At 37.7% G+C, this 20554-nt stretch overlaps 1 long non-coding RNA gene across 2 annotated transcripts; it reads left to right on the plus strand.

The window, feature by feature from the left end:
• The first annotated feature begins 866 nt into the window (after positions 1–866).
• Positions 867–9850, plus strand: LOC129349451 (uncharacterized). 2 transcript variants are annotated; one of them, XR_008602463.1, is made up of 7 exons: positions 867–1027; positions 2226–2326; positions 3055–3195; positions 4169–4269; positions 6420–6543; positions 6648–6764; positions 6866–9850. It is a non-coding gene; the product is annotated as an uncharacterized LOC129349451 (long non-coding RNA). The 2 variants fall into 2 exon arrangements; XR_008602462.1 differs by lacking the exon at positions 3055–3195 and having other exon boundaries at positions 876–1027.
• Positions 9851–20554: the final 10704 nt, after the last annotated feature.

Raw genomic sequence — 20554 nt, forward strand, 5'->3', positions numbered from 1 at the left:
CTACTTCTTGCAATATTGCTTTCTGCGTGCTCTAAAAAACAAATTTAAGGACTAATAGCTGAGGCATGTGGGTAATGATTTCTCCATAGTAATGCTACTGTTCCCTAAGTGCCTAAGCCCTAGTAAGCAAACTTACTAAGTAAAGTCTGACTGCTTTTATTCACTCAAAGGTACTTTTCTCCACACGTGAGGGAGCAGAAAGAAAAGCCTCTTGGCCTACAAGACTTAGCTGTGAACCCCTTCCACTCGCTTTGCATTAGGAATTATTGCAGATATTTGGGATACTTTAACATCTTTAAAGTTCTTGGTCACTCTGTCCATTTTGCTTGTGGATATGTCAATGTGACTTACAGGAGGCCCACACACAACTTAAATGTTTTAAGCTACTCTTATCCTCCTCTGACTATCAAGGCCAAGTCTTCATTTAGTGCGTTCTGTCCTTAAGCTCAGTTAAGGAGAACATTACTGGGATTATACAGGTTACTGGTCAAGACAGGGATGGGACAAGTATTCAGATTTATTGCTTGGGCAAAAAAAGATTTTAAAAAAAAAAGTTTGGAGGGGATTTTTTGAGAGGTTTGGAGGCAGAATGTCTCTTGGAACTGCTAACAACATTTTGCAAGGGCATGAGATTAAAAAAACAAATATACAATTGTTTTAAGTCCAACAATTAAGTTTCATTATCCCATGGCGTATGGGTCCGTGTACGGATCTGGTAATTGGATTTTTGCATGGATGTGAACGGGACAGGTAGAGAGCGGAGCGAGCGTGTGACCGAAGTGAGCGTGCGTGTGCCTGGGAGCGGGTGTTCGTGAGCGCGCATGGAGCTGAGAGTAGGGGTGAGCCTAGCCTGTGGTTATCGGTTTGGTAACCGTGTTCTGTGTTCGGTGGGCTATTAAAGCGTCGGAACATTGACAGCGTCTCCTGCCTCCTTCTTCCGTCCAGCCGGACGCTACAGTATATCTATGGTCGGCACATCTGGTAGCATCTCTGGCTGCTGTTGACCTTGTTTTTGGAGTAAAACACGGTAAGAAGATAAATATTTCCAACCAGCAGCGTTGTTTTGTTGTACGTTAAGTCAGCGACTTGTGAAGCGTTGTGTTTTGTCGTGTTTGAGCAGTTCAGGGATGAGAATTTTCCGCGGATACGCGGAATTCCGAGTTTTTTTCCGCCGAAAGTATAGTTTTTGTGAATCGTGTAAATCCGTTGAGAAAATTGTAGGGGGGTAGGCAAGCGGCCGGCCGACGCGTCGCGAGCCGAGGCTTGTGATGGCCATCCCGCCACCGACATCTTTCGGCAACGCGCATTGCAACGCGCTTTGCAACGCGCATTTTGGGGGTGGGGGTGGGTGGGGGGGGGGTGGTTTACAGACATTTTCAGAGTTTTTTTCCATTTGTCATTCTCATCCCTGGCAGTTGGTCCGGACGCGTTAGCTAGCTAAGCGGCTAAGTTAGCTAGCGGGCTAATTAACACAGGTGGCTAACTTACCGCTGAACACCTGTGTTAGTTGCTGCCACAGCTGTCCGTCGTTATTAGAATGACCTTCTCAACCTGTATTTCTCTGCTGTGTATTTTAGCTTTTAAAAAAGTTATTTTACTTTAAGGTTAACTGAAACCCGTTCAGCTGCACTGAAGTTTAACATTCAGCTGGTTTGAATTAAACCACGCTTAACTTAACATTGCACAACATTACCTCTCTGAATCTCCATAATTTCATTAAATTCGTTCTCTCTTCCAATGCTCAAGTTCAATCCAGTATATAAAATGACAATAATAGTGAATAAACTAACAACCAGCCATTGTATTTATTTATTACTGCATGTATTTGTAGTAAAACATGAGTTGAAACATCCTACTTTTGGATCTAGAGCTGCACAAGCCGTTCATTTTCAGTCACCTGACGAGTTAAACTCCCCTTTTTATGTGAGGTTGAAGCAGAAAGTCTGAGTTAACAAAGAAAGTTCTTTATAATTTGCGATACTTGTTATCTCTGACTGAGGCTTTAGTTTTTGTTGAGCTGATTTACACGTAGAAACTTTGTTCAGGAAAATTTCTCAGTAGCTCAGAGGACAGGCTGCTTTTTACACAACCTTGTAAGAGAATGTCTGTCAATGCTTTCAGCAGAATTTAGAAACGCAACACTTCCTAAACAGATATTTTGAGGCTGTGAGGTTGAACATTTGAGAGTATATCAGTGTGTTTGTTTGTGGTCTTTCTGTTTCTAGGTGGAAGCTGAATTAGTGAGGATGACTCCTGCTCCTGTCATCTCTAAGCTCCTCACACATCTTTACCTGCACATGAGGAAAATCACTCCTGTAGAATGCAGGTATGTTTGTCATTATTATAAAAAGATGTTGCCTGGTGACCTGTCAGAAACCCATTATACAGAGTCAGCCAAAATAATTTTTACACACATCAGAAAAAGAAAAACTTGCATAAATATTTCAATACCAAATTTATTCAGACATCACGAGATTAATAAAAGTTATCTTTGGCCTCTACAATTACAAGAGGTGCTCAAAGTGGTGGCCACTGGCTTCCAGACATTTCTGTTGTGTTGTAGACGTCACTTGTTGATGCTCCATTCGTGAGGGTAGCGCCATCTGTTGGGAAAACCTTGTACAACAGGACACAAAGTTATCGTGATTTGATCAAACTTAGAAAGAGGTATCAATATGTATAGAAGTACTTATACAAATGAAATATTTATAAAAGTTTTTCTTTTCCTGATGTGTGTACATTATTTTGGCTGACTCTGAACTTAATGAGAACAAAACTGTCATTTAATTGTTGCTCTTAAAGCTTCTTTAGTGAAAACCAGCTGGTGTTCTGCTTTGAAACAAACTGCTGTTGAGGTCTGTGTTTTTAGGTTTAACCCCACAGTTTCTGAATGAACTGATAGTTTGTTTTTTTTCCTGATCAATGTGGACATTATAATTGATGGTAACATTTACTGATCATATAATCAGCATGACAATATAACAGTAGAACATTCTGACCACCTGACTAATACTGTGTTGGTCCCTTTATGCTGCTAAAACTCCTCTGACGCAGTGGTTCATCAGAACCTCTGGGATGTCCTGTGGATTCTGTGGATCCTGCGGGTTGCAGGGTGGGTCCTACCTAGACCAGGCTGATCCTGGACCATCCCACAGATGCTCAATCAGATCTGGATGTGGGGAGTGTGGAACCCAGGTGAACAGCTTAGCTCTGTCGTGTTCCTCGGACCACTCCTGAGCAGTTTTAGTGTGTCCTGCTGAGGGTGGCAGCTGGCATCAAGGACTGCTGTTGCCATGGAGACTAGGGGGTTGTTTGTCCTGCAGTGTTCAGGTGGTGGTACATGTCAAACATCCACATGAACGTCAAGGTTTCCCAGCAGAACGTCGCATTAAAACAAGATGATGGATGTTGTTCTCTTCAGCTGTCAGTGGTCAGAATGTTGTGGCTGATCAGTGGATCTGTCTGCCTTTACTCTGACATCCAGAGTTATACAAAAGTGTAGTATGTGTGCAGTGCAGAAGAGATTTACTTTATTGTATGCATTTTTTTTGTTTTTTAAGGGAGAGCTTTTTTTTTTTATCCACCTGAATGAAGACCCAATCTTTCCCTTCAAAGGATAGTTAATAATTACTACGGCTTCCATAGTGGTCTCATCAGAGAAAATCATATCCATATAAAGATTTTTATTAATTTCAGGGCTGGTTCAGTAAAGATTATAATAATAACTACATCAGATAATTCTTTGTCGCAGTTGGAATTTTGCAGATGGCTGAGAAGGTTTACAGTTCTAGTTTTAGCAAAATATGTTACAATAGAAGATCTTTATTGTCATTGTACATGAAATTATCTGCAAACCAGCAAAGTGTATGTCTGAGGTATCTAAAAATAAATAAGTAAAGAAAAATGCTTCTAAAGCCAATAATAAACAGAATATGTTGAGGGAATATTCTAAAAAGGAAAGAAAAGCTCCATTCTCACTCCTCTCAGGATAAACTGTCATTAAAATTGGCTTTAAATTTAGCTTCAACACGAGATAAAAACATTTACTTTCATTACTGATATTGTCAAGTTTTAATAAAGTTCATGCTACTTTTATAAAATGATGGAAGTGAATAAATTGCATTTCTGTGATCTGTGTTTGATTTCTGTCTTTTCTCCTGTCATCCAGATGTTCAGAGGGAGATGATGCCACATCTGGTCCAGCTGATGGAAGGTCTTGAAGTTCTCTGACTGGCCTCGACTGAAGATGGTCGTCTCTCTGGATTTAAGGTTCAGATGCTCAGTAACAAACTCCACCAATGTGCCAACAGGGAAGCTTTAGGTTTATTAAATGTTGCTATGAAGGTTTCGCTGTTTTTCTTTGTGAATGCAATGTGCTCCAACTGAAAGTTGAATTAGAACTTAGAAGTAAATCCTTCCATCTGAAAGGATTTAGTTGCAATAATAACCTCATAACATTCTAATTTTGATTCCAGTCTTGGTTGGAAATAGAATCTCTGTATTGATTCAGGTAAAAACTGAACTTCACAGCATGTTGGAGCCAAACAACCAGATGAAAACTGTGATGGTGTTGGATTGTCAGGCCGTAATGTTGCAGCTCAAAGTAGCTTTTCTAGCTCAGTTCATTCTGACATTCAGCTATGAATCAACACAGCAGATGGTGATCCATGCTGTGGAAGTCTCACATCTCCTGATTTAATAGAGCTGCTTTGCACTTTTTACACTGTTTATTCACCAACACTTTATTTAATAAAAGTTCCATCTAGTTTTTATGAGGAATGTGATGTTTTAATTTCTCTGAATAACTGCAGTCTAATGGAACAGCTGGAGTTGTAACATCTGTCCTGATATTGATCATGAAGTATTGATCAGAATACTTATGGTTAGCAGTCATCCCTGAAGATTTACATTAAAATCTTTACTTGTGTTGTGAACTTTGGTAAGAAGCAGAAACTTTTGTGTTGCCATGGATACATGAGTGTTAAATTCTGTCCATGTTTCCATTTTGGGAAATGCAGTTCAGTTCCAGAATGTGGAGGAATTTAGTCTCACAATTAGAGGTAGACCGATATATCGGCCGGCCGATATTTTGGGCCGATATATGGATTTTTTTCAATATCGGCCATCGGCCGATATTTACAAATAAAAAGCCGATTTGTGATCAGGCACCCGTACGGGCAGCTGCCGCGACCGCGTTTCCCTTAGAAGGACCCCCGGCACTCAGAGAGCGGAGCATGAGCGGAGCGAGAGAGCCAGGCAACAACAAGCCTAACCCTAACCACTTTCAGGTTACTTTTTAATTGTATTTTTGGTAAACTTTAAGTATTTTTTTTGTTATTGTACTTTTGCACTTTTTGTGTTCAATAAATGTTAGAGTTCTACTAGTGTATTTAATTTGTAATATATACATGTATATACTTTTAGTGTTTAAATTGCCTTTTGTATTCGATGTGCTTTAAAAAAAAAAAAAAAAAAGGATATCGGCCTTAAAAATCGGCCTCTACAATCGGCTTTAGATATCGGCCATCGGCTGAAAATTTTTTTAAAAAATCGGTATCGGTCTTTGAAAATCCCATATCGGTCGACCTCTACTCATAATCACAAACAACAAATATAATATGAAAGTCAGGTTATTGTTGTTTATCAGCACAGTACAAAAAGATTAATGTTAGAAATATTCCAGTTAAGACTCTAGAATATCATGATTTATGTAAATTTACCTCAATAATATGAATGTTCAGGTTAAGATTGTACAGTGATATTTATTATGCAAGTTTAGCTGATTAAAGTTTATGACTCTGCACTAAAATATTATTTAAATTGACATCATTATTATAATATTTAGGGTCAGACCCTACAGTATTGAGATGAAGAAATCAAATATTCTATAAAATGTAAATACACTGAACTCATTTGGATATATTTAAGTGAGACTCTACAATATTATTTGACAAAAATCTATCTAAATCAAAATTTTAATAATTTTCACGCCAAACATTTACTGGAGTGATTTAAATATTAAAATCATTCCTTTCTAATCCTCTGCTGTACGTTCAAACCTGAGGCCTTAAATAGAAACACATAAGTATCTGATTGAAGGAACTTCTGCAGAGTCCTGGTTCCAGAACATGATGATAGAATTATAGACAAACTTTAACAAAAGCTGCCTGAGAGTTTACAGGTTTTTATGTTGGATTTCTTCAGTAATTTAATGAGTGTTATCCTCAATAATCAAGTGTTCATTTTATGAACTTCATTTCCTAAAACATACAGAATTGGAGCTCATATCTTTGGCAGCTGTAAAGTTTCTGCTCCTTCAAAGTTCACAACAAAATGAATGAATTCCTAAAACACTCTCAATGCTGGAGAGCGTTTGTGATGCTGAAGCAGTGACCAGTTTTTCAGTTTCTTCTCTGGAGATGCACAATGAGGGACGTCTGCAGAGACTGAGAAAGAGTCTCACCACATCCTGACATGAGGAAAAAGACTTTATTGAAGACTACAATGAGAAAAACTATCAGACAGCAGACGGCTGCATTCAAGGTGAGCTCTGAACATTTAATCTGGAACAGGAATTCAATAACGGCAGCATGAGCTTCATTTCAGTCTGTAGCTGCTGAATTCATGGATGAATCATCTGGCATTAGAGAAGAAGACCATCAAACATCCACGTCAGCTGATGGAGGTCCAAGAGTCTCACCAAACAAACAACCTACAGAGTGAAGACCTCGAATCTGATTGGACGGCCTCCTATTCAGCCACATGTATGAACAAATGCCTCTAAGCTGATTTGTTTTCTAAAATAAATCTAGTTTGAGTCCTAATCTATGCCTGTCTGTTTGCTTCTTTACACCGCTGTTAACAGTTTAGGCTGTTAGATTGTTCCAGATAAGACAAGTACAAGATTCTTCAGAGCCGTTCTACCACGAACCTGACAGGAAGAACTCCAACAGCTACTGAATGTTCCTGTGGTCCCCTCAAGGCTACAGGAGGAGCCCTACGAGGACGAGTCGGTCCACCCGATGGCGGCCAGTCACTGCGGTTCAAAGCCAACACCGCCTACGTGGACTTCTACTGGACCACACGGAGGCCTTCAAACCGGACCAACAAGTTCACCGACTCCCCGACTTGTGGGTCTGAGGACGCCGCTGAGCCTCGGCTCAGCCGGCCTCCTGTCTGTGGGTGTTTTAGTGCTGAGAGGTTTGTGGATGCATGTGAACATGTCTGTGTTGAAACAGCAGCTTTTGACTCACTAACACCGGGAAAAACCAAGAACTCCTTTATTTGTGACTTCCACTAAAAAAAACTGATGAAAATAAGTTTGCCAGGGTTCTGACTGATAACAGATTATTAAATAATGAAAATAATCATTTAAATATTCCTTTAAACAATCCTTTTAGGTCCACATTTCCTTTACACTGACTTGTTGGTATATGTACAATTATTCTGGGTGGAATATACCATTAAGCCCAATGTTCAAGGGTTCTTCTGGGAATATACCATTAAACTAACCTTTTAGGTAAATGTTCCAGGATGTTGAGTAGAATATACCATCAGATAAACCTTTTAGGTCTACATTGGAAGATTTTAGAGTAGAATATTACTCCAAACCATCCTTTAGGTCTACATTTAAGGTGGAATACTCCTTTACACCAAGATTTTTTGGTCTACATTGAAAGACTTTAGGTGGAATATTCCTTTGAACGAACCTTTTAGGTCTACATTGGAGGATTTTAGGTGGAATTTTCTTCCAAACCGTCTTTTAGTCTACATTTAAGGATGTTTAGGATGGTATAGTCTTCCGAACCAACTTCTCAGGTCTACATTTCAGGTGGAATATTCCTCCATACTAACTTTTTTGGTCTACATTGAAGGATTTTTTCTAAACCACCCTTTCGGGTCTGTATTTGAGGTTTTAGGTGGAATATTTCTTTTAACCAGCCCCTCAGGTCTCTTTGAGGATTTTGGATGGGATACTCAGTTAAACCAACATTTTAGGTGCATGTCCGAGGATTTTTGGTGGAATGTTCCTTTAAGGTGGATGTTTGAGGACCTTGTAGGTGGAATACTTCCTGAAACCAACCTTTTAGGTCAACATTCAAAGATTTAAGGTGGAATATTCCTTTAAACCAACCTAAATTTCATGTTTTGATCATTATCAAGTGAGAAACCTCAATCCAGACTCCTCATAATGACGTTTGAGATTTATGCTGCTGTTATTTGTTTAGTACAGACTAAATGACAGAAATCCACAACTGTAATTTTATTTCAGGACTCGGTTATTAAATGTCAAAATCCATGTGACTCTAAAAACTCAACAGCTGTACAAACTCTAAGATTAAACTCTCCACAAGGATCCAAAATAATTTGGACTTCTACATGAGAGCTTTAATTATTCTTCATCTACTTCCTGAAAAGTTTGGTCAATAAAAGAGACAAAAACTAATATTTTCAGCTGAACTAAAGACAGACTTTGTGATTTTTCTGCTCACACTTTCTGTTGTTGTAAACTTACGCTTTCAAATAAATACCCACCTAACCCCCTGGAAACCAGCGTTTGTCCTGTTTTTGTGTTGCTCCTCGGCAACCCTAGACAGCGGGGTCCTAATGTTTTTTGAGCAACACACCATACTATGACGTTTTTACAATGATGGTTCTACTATGGAACCAGTTTGACATGTTCAGGTGTTCTTTGTGTGAAAAGATTTCAGGTATCAGAAGGTGGTTTTCAACTTTCTTTGTTAACTTTCTGCCTCAACTTTAAACTAAATTTCCTTCACTAACCCAGCCCTCTGGACTTCCAGTAAGCTGTGTTCCTATTGGCTGTCCAGGTGGCTGCTTGGTGTTATCAGGAACACCTGAGCAGCTCAGTGTCTTCCTGCTTTATTTAGTTGCAGTCAAACATTTCCTCTGCTTCTCTTCACCAGTGAACTGGGTTTGGCTCCATTGCTTTAGTTTGTTCTTTAGGCGTTGGCTTGCAGCTTCCAGCAGTAAAATCATCTTTAATGTGTTTCTTGGTGTGTTTTAGGGCTTTGTACTGGATAGTTGTCTTGGTAAATGTGGTTCTTTAGCCACAATTAGCACATGGTGCTAATGTGTGCAGTGATTAGTGGATTTGGTGCAGCTGAGTTGTGTCTTTATCTTGGCTATAGTGAGTCTTCAGAGGTTTCTGGTCAGACACATTCTGTATTCTTGTTGGAGAACCAACGTTGGTTGTCCAGAAGGTAAGAGTTCCTGTCCTGATTCTCTGTTCTCAGAGGTTCTCTGGTAGGCTGCAGGAGACTTTAGCATTTGGGTTGTGCTAGTTTGGTTTTTGTACAGTTTCATTTGGACGACTATCTTGAGGCCCCTCCATGTGGTTTAGTGAGGTTTTCTGCAACAGTTCTACATAGCAACCTGCAGCAGAAGAGACTTTGAGAGTTTTTAGGAAGTTCTGGAGACCAGACTTTAGAGCAGCAGAAACATTTGTCAGCAGTTTGAGCAGGAGAAGGTGAGCTTCAGAGTAGAAATGAGATGGAAACCTTCTTGACCCGTGTGGTGAGGTCCTGTACCAAAAGTTTGGGCAGGTTGTGAAGAGTCTGTAGTTCTTTGGTCTGAAAGCACAAGAAGAGTCAACTCATTAAAGGAGAAAATGGGAGATATTGTTGGTTCTTCTGTCGCTCTGCAGTTTCTTTAGACTGAATATCAAGTTTATATTTTAAATGATTTCCCATGTGAACCCAAGAAGACTTCAATAAACCCCCTCCATCCCCTGGACACAACATATTTTATTACCATGTTAAATGTTTTTGAGTTTTAATCATAGTTTTAGCACAGTTTTTTTCTCTTTGCTTGCTGTCATCTGTGTGAAAGGTGCTAAACAAATAAAGTTGAATTGATAAACTGAATAATTGACTAACTCATGATTGAGACAACAGAAGTATTTTCATTGTGATTTAAGGGTTTATTTCATTTGTAAGGTTGGGGTTAAAATCTTGACAGAAAAAGAAGATTAAAGAAATAAACTACATAACAAAAAGCAATTAAATCAAAGGAAAAAATGTAATACAATAAAACTTTTAAAAAGTTTAATCATTAAAAAGTATTTTTTAAATGTTTAATTATGGAAAACATTTTATCTGTAATTTTGAGTATTTGTATTTAAAAAATTTTGTTTAATCTCATTACATGTATTGTATCTTGTTTGATTATATAATTCAATATTTTGTCTTGTATTGAATTAGATAATCAAACAAGATACAATACATGTAATTATGAGATTAAACAAAATTTTTAAAATACAAATATTCAAAATTACAGATAAAATGTTTTCCATAATTAAACATTTAAAAAATACAACTAAGCAAGAAGAATATTAAACATTTAAAAACAATGCAAAACATTTAGATTATTAAACCTTGAAAAAGACAAAACATTTAATTAAAAAATTAAATGTTTAATTAGAAAATTACATCTTAAAGACAGAACTTCAAATAGGAATTAAACAGAAAATACAATGAAGCATTTAAAAAGAAAATTAAACACTAAAAGGTGGTAAAACATTTAAAAAGAAAAACCTTAAGGATTTAATCGAAAAATTAAATATTGGGAAAGAAAAAAAATTCAAACAAGCCGATAAAACATTTGAAAAAACAAACATTAAAAAGACAAAACATTTCGAAATCAAATCAGACAGAAAGGAATAAAAGGTGAGAAGAGCAAAACTAAACGTTTAAGAAGAATCAAACTAAAGACAAAACATTTGAAAAGACACCAGTTAGACTTTAGATCAAATTAAACAGAAGAGACAATAAAACGATCAAAAAGAGTTCTTGGTTTGATTGTGGACAGATTTACTTAGTGCTCATTTCAGAAAACTGCTTTCCAGATACAATCTACTAGTAGTTGAAGGCATTGATCAAACTAATGTTACCTTCTGATCTCCACAAACTTTACTGTTCAGTGAAGAGAATCAAAGTTTGTTCAGGATTTCTAAAAAACCCACAGGTGAAAGTCTGAGAAGAACTCAGATGGATGGTCTAAATGTGAAATCAAGACTCATGGTCACAAGTTTTAAGGTTTCTGTTAACCAGAAAGTTCAAACTAACAGAGAAGTACTGAGAAACTTTGAAGATTTCAGTCCTCAGACTGTCTAAAGGTTCAAACTAACAGAGAACTACTCAGGAACTTAGAGGATTTCAGTCCTCAGACTGTCTGAAGGTTCAAACTAACAGAGAACTACTCAGGAACTTAGAGGATTTCAGTCCTCAGACTGTCTGAAGGTTCAAACTAACAGAGAAGTACTGAGAAACTTTTAAAACTTCAGCCCTCAGACTGTCTGAAGGTTCAAACTAACAGAACTACTGTGGGACTTAGAAAATTTCAGCCCTCAGACTGTGTGAAAGCTCAGGTCCTGAGGACTCGGGAGGTGTGGAGGCTTTGGAAAGTCTTGGAACTGAGGGTTCAACCCTCCAGCACAAAGGCTGAAGTCCAACCTCCTGAGAAAAACTGTCGAGTCGAGACTCAAGTTAAAAAAAAAAATTTGAAAACGACAAAAAATAGATGATAAATGCGCAAAAAAAAGAAGAATTAGTATCTGAGCGAGTAGCTCAGGAGGTAAGAAGACAGACTACCAACTGGAAGGTCGCAGGTTCAAGACCCGCCACCGGCCTTTTTCTTTCTTTGTCTTTGTCAGGATTTTGAGAAAATTTAAGAAGTGTCTGGTCTTGAACCAGCGACCTGCAGCTCCATAGGCAAATCCTTAACTCACTGAGCTACAGATCAGATAAAAAGAAATAAATTCGTCGTCCCTTTGGCATCGTAGTTTCCGAAGTGACCACATGGGTGGAGCAAAGGCGGAGTCTGGGTGGAGTCAGGGCGGAGAGTAGGCGGGTAGGTGGGTGGTGGCCTCCCCCCTCTACTCCCCCACCACCCACCACACCTTCCCCCGCCCGACGAGTTCTTCGAGTCTCCACAAGTTCTTCGAGTCTCGACAGGTTTTCCCGAGTTTCTGGAGTTTCCACCAGGTCCAAGGCAGAACAAGTTGTCATGAAGAGGTGTTGAAGTCGGCCAGGATGGACTGACTTTTTACAGCGACTAGAAGGAAGACCACTAGAAGAGCAGGTCTTTAACCACCATCCATAAAATCCATGGAGTCGCTCCAGAGAAATGAAAGGAGGTCAACTTTTATCAACCTCCATCCAAATGTTCAACTTGATATCTTTACTTGGAGATTTTTAGCACCAAAAACCTTTAGTATCACACTTTATTATCAGTTATTAGGACTTTAATGGAATCCACCAGCAGATTTAGTTTTTGTTGACAAACTTTGTGTCGTTGTGGGACTGCAGTATTTAAAACTCTTCCTTCTATTTGACCTCATGTTTATTAGTTTTAGTTTAGAAAGTTATTTTAGTCGTCCATTAGTCTCTTAAAAAACAAATAATAAATTGGATTAGTCAAGAGGTTTTAATTTCTTACTTTTTCATATTTTAAATATGACAAAAAATATAAAAATAAAGTGTCTTGAGACAATTTGACCTGTAATTGGCGTTATATAAATAAAATTGAATTAAAATTGTATATATCTTGTAATGTTGGAGTAATTCAGCCATATATGTTGGAAACACATTTTCTTTTTCCATTAATCTGTTGATTGTTTTCTCCAGCAATTCATTTCTTGTTTTGGTTTGTAAAATGTCAAACCCAAATATATTCAGTTTACTGTCATAAAAACCAAAAAGATCTACATTCATGATGCAGGAATCAGGCAGTTTTTTATTTTTATCTTAGTTTAGTCAGAAAGATAGTTGATAATGTGTGAATTGTTGCAGCTTGTGAGCCGTAGAAGGTTTTAATCTTTGGGGCCGAGTGTCAAAAAACATTTAGAAACCAACATCAACAAAATACTCAAAGATTTGAACATCATTTGCATGACAATGTCAAATTAAAGGACATTTATTTCCAACGTAAATGTATGATATTCATCCTCTGGAGCTTTCTCTTCACATCGTCTTCCACCTGGACTGGTTTGGTCGGGAGCATGTGCAACAAACATTTGAAAAACTGCACTTTAACATCAATGAATGACACTGAAGTTTAATCTCTACATAAATGAGACTGAGTCTGGATGTGCTGCTCCGTCATTAACTCCTAAGTTTAGGGAAAGTTCAAACAAAAGAGGACAGTTCAGATCAGACATGACAATGAGCTTATTTTGAACAAACATCTCAGACTTTCTGAGCTTCAGCACCTCTAGCAAGATATTTTAACAACAAGCAACTCAAGAGATCCAGAAGTTGGAGAGAGTTAGCTTTAGCTGATCCAAAGAATATGTGGGACGCTAACCTAGCAAACATTTCAGACTTTTCTCTGTGAATTCTGAGAAATAATTTCCTATTTAATGACAGAGCTACACATCTTAATTCAGTCTCACTCAGACTCTAATTCAGTGTCATCCATTCATATTAAAGTGCAGTTACCCAAAATGTTTGTTGCATGAGCTCCAACAAAACCTGTCCAGGTAGAAGGCCACTTTGACAAACAGGAAGTGGACGATTCCAAGCAGATTTATAGAAGGGGGAACCGGACTGTACTAAGTGTGGTCGAGTATAGAGGGGTGTTTTGTGGGTTTTTAAGGCTGATAATGATTATTAGTGAGAGATTTGGAGTCGATATTCATTTGCAGTAAATGAAAGTATTTAAAATCTTGGAGTTAAACTTAGAAGAACACAAACTCTAACAGAAAACTTTGTTGATACGTTTTTGTTTTGTTTACAGATATTAAAGGAGTTTTATTCGTGACGTATAACCAATCAAATCACTCCAGAAGACAGAGCAACCACAGGTAGATACAGGTTCAGAGCCAAAGTAGCGCCATTTTTAAATGTATTTATTACCGTAAATCAGTAAAAAATAAAATACCTATAATCAGTAAATCAGTCAGCCCACAATTACTACAATTCTACAATGTATGTCTCTTTCCTTTGACTTGTTATTTGCACAATATACAATGTATATGATGGCGTTTTTTCATAGCAAAGGCTATACTATGATGTTTTCTAAGAGACATACGATGCTACTCTGTTTGTTCTGGCCCTGGGCCGCTGCACTCCTCCTCTGTTGTTTTCTGGATTGTACTCAGCTGCATGCCTTCGTCCACCAGGCCTCCGTTGACTCGTCCCGCCTGCCGTCTCTGGAGCTGAAGCTGGATTGGAACAGACCAAAGTACAGTCCAATCACGATGCCAGCTGCCTCTCAAAAGGCTCCTTCATCTGGCAGGTGGTGGCACTTCTTCTGAGGGGAAGCTGAGCTGGCCCGGCAGAACTTTGGAGATGTGTTCCAGTGGTTGGTGGATGTGTGGGGAGATAGAGAGGGACCTTTGAATTGTTCAGAAAGGAAAACAGGGAACCCTTTAGTAGTTTTAGTTTAGGGTGCTACTGCAGTGTGTTTTTGGGCTTGAAGAGGTGAACAGGAAGAGGTTTTTTTTGTATTGATTATCTTTTACTTTGTTCCTGGTTGGAATGCCCATCAATGTCAACATGAAGTTCACTTTTAGTTCTGTTTATTTATTTTTATTTTACTAACACCCATTTGTTTTTAACCCCCTCACATGTTGTGTTGTTGTAAACTTCCTCTTTCAAATAAATACTCGTCTAACCCTCTGGAAACCAGCATTTGGACTGTTTTGGTGTTGCTCCTCACCTACTTCAGACAGCCGGGACAAAACAACGTAAACGCAAAAAAACGCCACAGTATACTATGTTGAAAAAAAAGGCGATTTTTCAACATGTTGTTAAAACATGCCATATGATGAAATAATGTAAAGGAGGCCGTGAAAAACACTCCAGAAAGGTTTTCTTTGAAAAAAAAATCATCATGAATTTTGGTGCAAAAAAATGCCATAGTATACTATGTCGAAAAAAGTACGATATTTCAACATGTAAAAACGTGCCATATGATGAAATAATGTAAAGGAGGCCGTGAAAAACACTCCAGTTTTTAGAGCGACATGCTATGCTATGACGTTTTTAGGTCGACATGCTATAGTATGACGTTTTTAGAGCGACATGCTATACTATGACATTTTTTGGACCAAAGGCTATACTATGATGTTTTTAGAGTGACATGCTATACTATGACGTTTTTTGGATGACATGCTATATTATGACGTTTTTTGGACCAAAGGCTATACTATGATGTTTTTAGAGTGACATGCTACACTACGACGTTTTTTGAGCCACATGCTATACTATGATGTTTTCTGGACCAAATGCTATACTATGACGCTTTTGGAGCAACATGCTATACTATGGCGTTTTTAGAACGACATGCTATATTATGACATTTTTTCAGCCACATGCTATACTATGACATTTTTTGGGCGACATGCTATACTATGACGTTTTAAGAGCAACATGCTAAACTATGGTGTTCTTTGGACGACATGCTATACTATGACGTTTTTTGGACCAAAGGCTATACTATGACGTTTTTAAGGGCGACATGCTATACTGTGACGTTTCAAGAGCGACATGCTATTCTATGACGTTTTTTGGGCGACATGCTATACTATGACGTTTTTAGAGCTACATGCTATACTATAATGTTTTTAGAGCGACATGCTATACCATGATGTTTTTTGGATGACATACTATGCTACGACGTTTTTTGTTTTTTGGACCAAAGGATATACTGTGTTTTTAGAGCGATATGCTATACCATTATGTTTTTTGGACGACATGCTATACCATGACATTTTTTGGTTGACATGCTATACTATGACGTTTTTAGAGCGACATGCTATACTATGACGTTTGTTGGGCGACATTCTATACTATAGGCTTTTTAAATTGACATATTACTATGACTTTTTTTGTTTTAGTTTTTTTTGTTTTTTAGCAACATAGGAGAATTTTAACAGTTTTAAAAATTACTGTACTTTTACTTGTGCAATGAAATATTATTCTATGGCATTTTTTAGATGACATATTATACTCTATTTTCTTGAAAAATATGCTATTTTGACAATATACTGCACTATGACATTTTTTTGAACCACATATCATACATGACAATTTTAGGCAACATCCTATCATTTTGCACTTTTTGAGCCACATAATAATCAGTTGGGTTTTTTTTGCCGACATGCTATACTATGAACTACAGGCCATACTATGTTATTCTTGAAAAGTATACTATACTTTGACATTTTTTGAACTACATCCTATACTATGGCGTTATACACAGAGTGCTTTGGTTACATGTTGATTTATGATCTAGATTTTTTTCTGTTTTGTTTTTTGACGGGATTACCACAGACCTGACCGTGAACACCGTTGACACCCACCTGAGGGAGACGCTGCCTAAGATCTCAAGGCTGTTTGGTCGTGGTCTTTCTGGTCCTGCTCCAGAACGCCTTCATCAACTACATCTTCTTTTGAAGAGGCCCTCAGATGCTGCAATCTCTGACCTTAAGGAGGAACTGCTACTTCCACTCTGTAACGAGACGGCGGTTATTTTAAAGACCCAGCTCCTGGCAGCTTTGAGTGAAAGTTTAACACCCATCAAAACCGAACTACAGACAGTTAAATCTGAGCTGTTGGTCAGTATTTCAAACATCAAGTCCGACCCGGCTGCCCTAAAGCACGCTGTGGGTGAAACGGAAACTTCACTCTCCACATCACCAACGACATCGTCACACTCCAAAGCAGTGCACCTGTCTGCTGAACTTTTAAAAGTGGACTATAAATGAGAAGAATGTGAGCAGCAGCAGTGTGTGAGCAGTGGAACAGATGTGATCAGAAAGAAGTCATTTTCTTTTTTCTTTTCTTTCTGGTTGACTTGATGCTGTCAGATGCAGATGTTGGAGCTGATTCTGATCTTTCAGGATAAACAAGTTGCTTTTCCTTCACAGACTTTTAAGGAAATTATTCTCTCAGGTTTTCTCTGCTATTTATATTTTTATTATCTGTGATTATTTCATTATTTCTTTATTGTAAAAATAAAGTTTTAGGCATAAAGACTCATTTAGTTATTTTAATCCTGAAATCTTTGATGTAGCAGAACTAAACTTCCATTTTCCTTCTTGTACTTCTGATACTAGAACTAAACGTATCTTCAACATGGATCATCTGCTTTTAATGAATCAGCAGCAACATAATCACAACTAATGAGACAATTTTCAACAAATTAATGAAACTGATGTCATTTAAAACTATCAGAGTCTGTTTTAGTGTCAAATTAAATCTGATTACTGACAACTAGAACATTAACGTTACTGTTTTAATCACATTTAAGTTTCCTGAACGTTTATGTCAACCAGCCACAGTTTTATGAACTTAATGAACAACATTACAGGAACACAATGCACTTCAGCTGTTTACATGAAACTCAACACATTAGCTTGATGCTACGTTAGCTTTAATCAGCCTACGACTGAGCAGCTAGCTCGGTTAGCATCGCTAACATTAAAGCTAATATTTACTATGCTAACTTTCTTCTCTGGTCAACACACACTGAAACAAACTCCACCAACATCTGGAGTGCATGGCACACATTACATCTGACACTAAAGCGGCATATAAAGTGCATTAAAAGCGGCACCGATACGAAAATAAACATTTACTTACCGAACTATCAGAGTCCTTTCAGTGTCTGCTGGTAGAATCAGTCGAAGGTAGAAAACTGGTTAAAACAAGCCAACGGGCAGGAAAACTGTCTGTGGAAAATGTTGTGCTGCTCCACCGATAAATAAACCAACAGTTATTATATCAGAATTAATCCAAACGAGGAGAGCAGAGTCTCTGCTGCCTCCTCCATAGGACCTGTCAATCATTGCAGACCGGACTGTCAATCAAGTAGTCCCGCCCCCTGGCTTCGCAAAACTTTAACGCTCTATAAAAAAATCAATATTGATTTATTTTAAGATCGGCCACCTGATCTCTCATTTTGACCATGAAAACTAACGAAAAAAAATTTATATAGTCTATACACCGTACTCTGGCTCCACACTTGCTGATTACCACTTCCGGTCTCAGAAAATGAAAAAAACGGACCTTTTTTCGTTTCTGTCGCTTACTGATTTTACTTTCTTGTTATTCTAAATATGAAACGAAAATCAAAGCATTTAAAAAAAATCTTATATCCCTGTTTGGTCATGAAAAGGAAAAACGCCTTGTATTTCAATTTTTGTATTTTAAAACGAAAATCAAATAACCACTCGTTTTTTGTTTTTCAATACCCGTTTCAGAACGGAAAATTCAATTACCAGATCCGTACACGGACCCGTATGGTATTTACGATCGTGTGTAAGTACATCCCATTAAAACTCCTGACTTTTTCAGCAAGCAAACACAAGAACATTTTTTAGCCCGTAGCCGACAGTTGGATAAAAGGACATTTTGGAGTAATGTGCTCTGAACCTATTTAGCAAACATAGATATGTTTGGCTATAGCAAAAGAAGACATGTTTGATACAGGAGAAGAACCTCAAACAAGCTGTGAAGTATAAAAAAAAAAATCTATGATTAAATAAAGTGAATTTTCTTTTTGGTGTTGTCCAAGAATGTCATCTTTACAGAATTAGTCGTACAGATTAAGAATGAGAATTACTTTAATAAACAGGGCTTTTTAAAGGCACTATGATACTGTAGGCACGGTCTCAAAAAAGGTTAAATGTTTGCTTGGCCGAGATGTGCTTTTTTTTAACATAACTGTGCACTACATTTAATTCCTTTGCAGCACTACTTCACTCATTTCTACTGTTGAAGCTTTGGCCTTGAATGCTAACGGTAGACAATATTCGGCAAAACTAGTAACCATTATCCATCATGAAGTACAAGACAAAAACTGGTTGTGTAAAATAGTCTTTCCCAGGTAACCTATCTGTCATGTCTGATTGCAAGTGCCAAAGTCCCTTGGGAGCACAAATCACAATTTGCACCTAAAAGTATCTTTATATTGTGTTCCAAATAGGAAATCAATAGAGTCTGTGAAAAAAATATATCAGATTGGTGATTTATGTGTTTGGCTGCGTTAAAGATTTTTATCTAAACTGTTATTCCTTTCCAACTTCCAGATGTTTCACTTTAAAAAAAATCTATGTAATCAGATTATTGTGCGAATTGTCACATGTACATGTGGCAAAAATGTGTGAAGCAAAAAGAGCTTCAAACATGGAGAAAATGGTGACAGACATCTTGCAAATGAAGCAGCCATTTGATCACAGCATCCTGCTGGGAGGGCCTTAGATTGGTTTTCATAATATCTGTCAAATAGAAGGTTCTGTGTATCTGCCAACAACCACATATCATTTTCCTACGGTGTTGCACAGGGGTTGGGTTTGGGACCTATTCTGTTTTCATCACACATGCTTCAACTTGGACAGAATTATGGTGTGTCTTTTCGTTTTTATACTGATGATACACAGATGTACCTGGCTGAGCCTGTTATGCTGAGTTCTCTCACTGGCTGCATTACTAGTGTTACAAACTGGATGTGAGACAACTTCCTCCTGCTAAACTCAAACAAAACAGAAATGGTTATTATTGGATCGATCAGTATTGGTGTCTGGTTTGACAATGTGATACCACTCAGCTTGTGCAATGCTATTTTTACCATCTCATAAATATTTTCAAAAAATATGGCTAATTTCAGCTTTTGGAGACACCATTTTACATGCTTTTGTTTCATCTTGTCTAGATTATTATAATGTTCTTTTCACCTGAATGAACAAAAAATCTGTGAATCGACTCCAGTTAGTTCAGAACTCAGCTGCCTCCCAGATTTGAAGACTTTATTGACTACTTTTAAAGCCCTTCACAGCCCTTCTCCCAGGTATATTTCCGACCTTTTAGTACATTCTGCATCATTGCATTCTTTGAGTTCTTCTGTCTGTTCCAGGAGGCCAGCCTGAAAACTAAAGAGAATGTTTGCTTTCTAGGTCTGCGGCTCAACAATCTGCCTGAAGAAATCAGGTCAGCTGAATCAGTGATCTCCTTTAAATCTCTTCTTAAGAGACAGTTTTATCGGAAAGTCTCTCCTAATTTTACTTGAGTTTTTATTTCCATCGAACTATATTTTCTTTCTTTCAATATTTTTTTAATTTCTTCTTTAACAATGTGCAAGTTTTACACTCCTTGCTGTGTTTTTATCTGTCTTTTACATTCTGATGCCCTTTTGTTTCATATTACTGCCCTGTGAAGTGCTGTGTGACCTAGATTCTGAAAAGAGTCATATAAATAAAGATTACTATTATTATACCAGACTTCTTCACTCACAAAGTGGTTAGTTTTGCCTTGTTTCACTTTGGCTTGAAGAGCAGCTTTTCAGGAAATGAGAACCACATAATGTCCATTAAATTTTCAAAGGATTTTAAAAGCCAGAGAGGTTGGAAAATGGTTTCAGGCTGAAGAGGACAACCTGATACATAAATCCATCTTAAAGCATGAAAATCCTTTAGACCTGAAGCTATGAGGCTTTTGCTTGACAGCGATAATGCACTCTCTCCATTAGAAAGATGAGAGGACTGCAAAGCACAAGGACTTTGTTTAAAGGAATATTTAGTAAAAGCCAG

The sequence above is a fragment of the Amphiprion ocellaris genome, chromosome 8 (genome assembly GCF_022539595.1).
Source record: "Amphiprion ocellaris isolate individual 3 ecotype Okinawa chromosome 8, ASM2253959v1, whole genome shotgun sequence".
Classification (NCBI taxonomy): domain Eukaryota; kingdom Metazoa; phylum Chordata; class Actinopteri; family Pomacentridae; genus Amphiprion; species Amphiprion ocellaris.